Below are 7,158 nucleotides of genomic sequence, written 5' to 3'. Positions count from 1 at the left end.
TATCACTGGGAATCTCTTTTCAATGTGATAGTAATTAAAGCTATATATAACTGGGATCATTAAAACTTTAATATACTCTCATGTTTATTTATATAGCTCATATTTAATCTTTGTACTCACACCAAGAGCCTCAGGAGTGATTTTGTTCCTCCTCACCTCTTTGCCCTCCCTTCCCTTCTCCCTGGTTGTGAAATGCATAGATAATGTTTACAAAGCCAAGGAAATTGGACAAGATTTAAACCTTATTAGGTGTAATTCATTTAATTATGCATATTTGGTAAATTTACCCTCAACTAAGCATGCGGAAATAAACGGTTCATTAGGAATGATGAATATTTATGTTTTTCCACTTCCTACCTTTGCGTGCTTGGCAAATGTTTGCACGCGAAGACATTGCTTTGTTATATCACAAAGAAAGAACACCCAAGGAGAGAAGAAAACGTGTAACACCACTACTACAATTTGCAGAGTGCTGTTTCTAGTGCTAGAAAGTTTAGCTAATGGAAACATAAATCATCCTGATGCTGTTCTGTGCCTGTATAGAAATTGTTTAAATTAAGTAGAACGGAAGATCCTCCCAATGTTACAAATCAGCAGATAGTTGGGTAAAAAAATATATATAATTTTGTTTAAACAGTGGAACCTAGAGAATTTTCAATCAGTGTTGTATTTATCTATTCAAATTGCTTAGTTGCACAGGCTGTTGTGTACTTGGACAATCCTTTTCAATCCACTTTTCCAGGCAAGCTTTGCCTGCAATATTTATCATCGGACAATCTGCTTTGGAGGTGTAGTCCTCAGTTAGGTTACACGTAGATGCTTACACTGATTAAACCAAATAATAGTTATGGTCTTAAATTTCTAAGCTGAAATTAATTCCTTAGTATAGGAAATATAAAAGTGTGTGTATGTCACATACTGCCTTAAAATTATCAGGGTTTTTTTATACATTTAAAAGCTGCATTTTGCAGTTCTAATTTATACAGTGTCAACATTTCTGACCAAATGCCAATAAGCAAGCACGTAAATCATTGTCTCGCAATGGGGAAGAAAGCTTTTAAGAAAACTGGTAGAAATCTATTCTAACATCTATGGCTCTGGCACAAACGTCGCCAAAGCTAACAAATAATGTTCTGGTTTGGAAAGGAGTGGCCCGTGACACTGGGGTTCCTCCCAGCACGGGTCCTGCTGCCAGGGCTGGATGCTGGGGGGAATTTGCAGCCTGAAAGCCCTGCTCTGAGCGGGGGACAAGCCATGGGCCAGCGGTTGCAAAGGCATCTGTGCAAACAGCTGCCCTTGGCTCTTGCTAGCTTGCTGCACGGCGAAGGCGAGATAAAGATGATGACCAATTTCAGCACGTCTGGCTTCCCGATGGAGCCGAGGAGGTTTCTAGTTTGCATACTGTAACTCCGCCGACCTGCAACCGTCGCTGCATGGCAGAACACCTGATGCGACCGAGGAGGAGTTGACTCAGAAATGTCAGATTTAAAAATAGAAGGCTTCAAAAGTCGTAGGACAGCCCTGCGGCTCGGGGAGGTCGGTCATCCTCCTACACATGCAAAACAGCAGCAGGATAAAGGGTGGGGAGCAGGCTGGGATGGAACAAAACCTGAGCCATAATGACAAATGTCCCTTGCGGAATGAGTTTGCTGTTGTTCCTATGGTTCCTAATCCACGCTTTGCAGATATCTAGGAATGCGCAGATTACTTCAGGGAGATTTACATATTGGTATTTAGCTAAGAAAAATAGCCCTGGTTCCTCCTGCGCAGGAATCCTTTACAAAGAACTGCACAGCTCCATTAAAGGAAAAATAAAAAAGAAAAAAAGAAAGAAAAGCAGAAATGGTTGAAAAGCACCATACAAAAGAGAAGTTTTCAAGCTTCTGTTCTTTCTTTGTGTACTACAGTAGGAGCAGTGTAATTACGTAGGCAAAACGATTTTGTTGTCTGGTAAGCAGAATGCTTACAATGACTCCGAGCTTTTCACCGCTGTCTACAAAACCACAAGCGTGGTAGCAGATTGCCAGTGACAGCGCGGCAATATTCTTTATGGTAAACATAGTTACAGAGCATTAGTTTTCATATTTTGGAGAGAAAGGAGGTTTATCATCAGGGACAAAATTTTATGCTTCTGAACTTTCTGGTTTTTTTGCTTTTCTAAACAGGAAAAGTCCAGTTTCAAAGCAATATTCTTATTAACACTTGATTGCATTTCCTTCAACTGCTTGTTTTTATGATGTGTTTTTATCTCCAGTCCTTTCCAGCTGGGTTTCCAGGGATAAAACTGGAATTTCAGCTGACCTTCTAAATGTGGACTCCCAAAATATTTTAAACGGTAAGGTATTTCTAAGTTTGCACAGGTAGGAAAGTAATACAGGGTGATTGTAGCCTGAAGAAAAAACAGGGCTTGAGTTCTTCTCTGATAATTTGTACCAAGCTTGGACGTAAGAATCATCCCATTGTTTTTAAATGTCTTTTGTTCGCTATCAGACTACATGTAGTCTGTGGAGTCCTTATCTCATAGCTTGCTATAAAACAAACAGCTATTATGCCCATCTGTTTTGTTCTTTTGAACTCTGGAAATATCTCCTGTGTGGATCAAGCCTGTGACTGCTTTCCTTTTATCTTCTACGCTAAAACTTGCAGGGTTTACCATAAAAAGCACTTGCAATTTCATTTTCCTTTCTAGAGCATTGCCTTAAGGGAAAAAAAATGTGTAAAGGAAACTTGTAATTAAAATAAAGTCAAGTGATATGCATGTTCTTTCTGGTGCTATTAAAAATCCCAGCTCAAAAGAAATAGTAGAACAAGTTGTTTTAGTGGGAGTACATTAGTTTCAAACTGTCCATGAAAATCGTTCTGGAATAGTCCCCTTCCCACCAGGACCCCTGTGCTTCTGCTTGGTAGGAGCATCACACACGGCAGCATACAGACCCATATGTTTTATTTCAAATGCCTAATATTTGAAACATCTTTTGGCTTCTCTCGGTGTTTCTCAAGAAGGTCTTTCATTCCCATAACCCAGATAATGAGAAGCAAGGGAATCATCTCCATATTTCTCAATTAACAGTTAGGTATTCCAAAGATGCTAACTGTACAACCACCTCAATCTATCCAATTACACCTGTAATACAGTTCGGAACGGTTGCTATATGTGCCACGAATCCATCAAGATGTTTCCCCAGTCAACAGAAATATTGCCACCGGATTAGCAGACCATAAAACGATGTCAGTGCTAGCAGTGATTCTTTTGACAAGACAACTAATGTTTTTACTTCTGTTATGTAGGTCATATCTGCTTAAGAGCAATAACTTTCTGCTTGACTGCCTTGCTGTGTGTCATCCAGGTAATCTTCCAGGAAGAGTACAGGATGAGCAAATGTATTTGTGAAATGGAGTATCGTTTACCATCTGGCATGCATTGTTTGAGTCTTGTTACAAATTTTACAAACATCTTGTATATCCTTCATAAAAGCAGAAAGCTTTCAGGATTTTCCTTAGTATTAATGCATATCTACCAGTGGGCTTTTACCGTTTAAAGCTGATATGCGAAAGAAAAGGCTTAAGCTTTCCTATTACTGCTTTGATCCAAACCAGACCTTCACAACTGTCAATATGGAATGAGCACTGCTTAGTGAAGAGAAACCCTGGATATTTGTGATGTTGTCATTTGGAAGCACTGGCTGGCAGGACAGACAGCCTAACAGAATTTCTGAGCAGGAGATTAAAGATCATGACTAATTTGGGGCAGTTTGAGTACGTATAAGAAGTAACGCTTTAATTAGCTACAAGTGTAGTAGGTTGGATCTGGGAAAGCTTGTCAGCATGGGTACAGGTTGTGTTACGCTCTGCAAATCAGTTTTCCAAGTTTTTTTTTTTCCTTAAGGATATGGCATTCACTGAAAATTGTCACTGGTCAACGAAAAAAGGAACAGGCTGTGCTCTGGGGATTCCAGCTTTCTACAATAACCTTTAGTCTCATCCCCGTTACCAAATCTATCAAAGCATCCTTTCAGAGAGCAGCATCACCAGGCAGTTGGGAATTTTCTGTGCTTTGGATGACAGCAATCAGGTTACACACTGATGTGCATGCCTTTAGCAGCCTTGCAGAACAACTTTGTGGCAGGCTTTCTGTAAGAGCAGTTGTGGCGTAGAACAGAAATCTCTGAAGAAAATCATTGCCCAGGTAACTGTGCGCTGTATTTTCTGCTTTGCTTCCAAAGCTGCTATGTAATGTGCACGGTGACAGCATGTTTGCTTTGTTTGTTAGAGGAAATCTTGGTAACTGCCTCAACCGATAGCTGAAAGCCACAAATCAGGAAGCCGTAAGTGACAGAAAGCATTAGTGGCAGTTGTGCACCGAGAGAGATGAGTCGGGAAGCCGAATACAGAAATCGAATGTAAGTGATACAGAAGCAAGGCTAGACTAAACTTGTGGGATGCTAAAGTATCCCTAAAGACAGCAGAGATGGGGCAGCTTCCTCGCAGCTATACGGACCTCTGGGGATGCCCACATGTCACGCAGATGTACTGGGATAACCTGCAGAGAAAATAGATAATGTGATCTGTAAGAGCATTTTGTTTTCCTTTCTCACAGCCTCACAACAGCGTTGTGAGACCTATCAGTTAAGCAACATGCAATAATGGTCTTGTTTATATTAAAGCAATTTATAACTCTCGGTCTACCGAAGAAATGCAGTTTCGACACATTTTCTGCCAAGCACTCAAAAGAATACGCAACAGTTAAAAACACTGCAAAGTGATGTCTGCCAACATCATATGTTATGTGAGGGAAGCTTAATAAACAGAGCTGAACAGAATAAAATAATTCTTACTCTCTTGAATTAAAAGCAGTATTGAGGAATAGTAGTCAGCCTTTGAAAAGACTTTATGAATCATGTATCTGGATGTAATTAATTGTCATAGTAGCTTGCATTTTTTTGCACAAACAATGAAACTTTCCATAATACCCCAATTTTTCCCCAAGCTCAGATTGAAAGGTCACTGCAAAAAACTGCCTGAACCTTATGTCCCATTTACTTACTCATTTGTGCTGGTGAAACTTGTGTTCATGAGCAGGAGTGTACTTTTGAAGGACTGCGCTTTAGTTTTACTGCTGCAGTGGCAATAACTATGGGACTACCCAGAAAGACAAATATTTAGTGTATTCATTTGTTTTGTCAACATCTACAATTTTTCCAGCAATTTTATTTCGCAGCAGTGCTGCCCACTGAATTATGGAAAAGTAATAATAATAATAAAGAACTAGCCATGCCTGTCAGAGTGTGCAGAATTTCCTCCTGACTTGTAAATTAAAGTGTTTGTTGACCCTAAATTCAAAACTCACAATTTCTACCTTTCCTGTCACCATCCATAAGCTTTAAAGTAGCAAATCTTCCCCTGCACAGGCATGTGTTGTACAGATACCGAGTTTTATGAAGTAACTCGTTATTCTAGTTATTGAGAAATGTAGTAAGTTTGGGTGTTAACTACTAAACTATTCATCAGATTTAAATCACAGCCTCTAACATGCATTGAATCTGTTAAGCAAAGAAATAACAATTAAAAAAAAAATCCAATCTCACTGTCACACTATTTGTTCAGCCAAGTGTCCTATTTTGTGAAACGTTGATAGAAGGCTGGAGAGAGAAGGGATTGCAAGCAGATTATGAAGCTGCAAAACAAATTCCTAGTGACATATTTACAAAGTAATGCAAACCACAACATGCGGCTGAGAAAGCGAGAAATACTTCTCCTGGCTGTGAAGACATCACAAGTTTTATAACTAGTGAACAACACAAAAAGCAGAAGGCTTAGTTGTTGTAGAGACAAGGATAAATCTGATATTGAGATGAAGAAGTGCTTTTAAGTCAAAATACTTTGTCCTACTATTTTATGTTTTCTCATCAAATAACTCACAGATTCCAAAGGCATTTGAGAACCTTTTTAACCGTTCTGCTAATGTGCAAATTATGCATCTCTGCAAGTTCTGCCTAACCACAAGTAAAAACAATGATAACTTGTTTGCAGTTTCAGCCCTTCAGCTACTCGGTGTATTTCTTTATCAGAAGCTGAACTCCATATATCACGAGATGCTGCACACAGAAGAACAGAGAACAAGTCTGTCTCCCCACTGTCTGTCTCCCCCTCTTCATCTCTCTCAAGCAAGATGTACTGTATTATACCATAAATTCACACTTTGTGGGAGAAACACTAGAACCATTGTATCAAAAGTTACTTGGAGGAGTTTTCCTGCTCATTCATTTGACCTTATTCTCAAGTAGTGCACTTCAGCCTTTCTTTGAGGTTCTAGGTTCTGTTCTGAATCACTGTACCTACTTTAAACAAACAAACAACAATAAGTTGTGGTTCTTCTAAACTATCTAGATTACAGAATTTGTAAAGAGTGTCATTTAGTTTTCATGTTTCAGCAGTTATATTAATATTCTGTAACTGAATATGAATGTAATTGGTAAATATTTTTATTCTTTATTACACTCAAGTAGGTCGCTTCTTAATGGAAAAATATTTTTTTTTATGCTGTCCACAAATTTTCAAAGAGTTTAAATATTTTTGATTCTTTTATTAAAAAATAAAGTGATAGAATGATTTCTGTCCCCATTTGGCATCGCCTATAACCTTTATCACAGAATCACAGAATCACAGAATTTTCTAGGTTGGAAGAGACCTCAAGGTCATCGAGTCCAACCTCCGACCTAACGCTAACAGCCCTCCACTAAACCATATCCCTAAGCTCTACATCTAAACGTCTTTTGAAGACTTCCAGGGATGGTGACTCCACCACTTCCCTGGGCAGCCTGTTCCAGTGCCTCACAACCCTTTCAGTGAAGAAGTTCTTCCTAACATCTAACCTAAAACTCCCCTGGCTCAACTTAAGCCCATAATTCAACCTTGTAACAAAATGTACTGTCCTGTCAAACTTAGAACAAATTGTAGTTCACTCTTCAAGAGCTCAGTAACTTTCTCTGCAGGAAGCCTTAGATCAGAAGCACGGCTTTTATCTTGCCAGCTGTTTCAAGTTTTGAGTTTTGCCAGGAGGCTCTGCCCTTTCTGCCACATTTCAGTAGTAATTAGTCAGGGTGAGGCAGGACGATGATAGCAGCGTGCTGAGGTGGGCAGTGGGTGTCATCCTGGAAA

This window comes from Aythya ferina (assembly GCF_964211825.1).
Source record: "Aythya ferina genome assembly, chromosome: 21".
Lineage (NCBI taxonomy): Eukaryota > Metazoa > Chordata > Aves > Anseriformes > Anatidae > Aythya > Aythya ferina.
The sequence above is the reverse complement of the archived record's forward strand: the minus strand, read 5'-3'. Positions refer to the sequence as shown.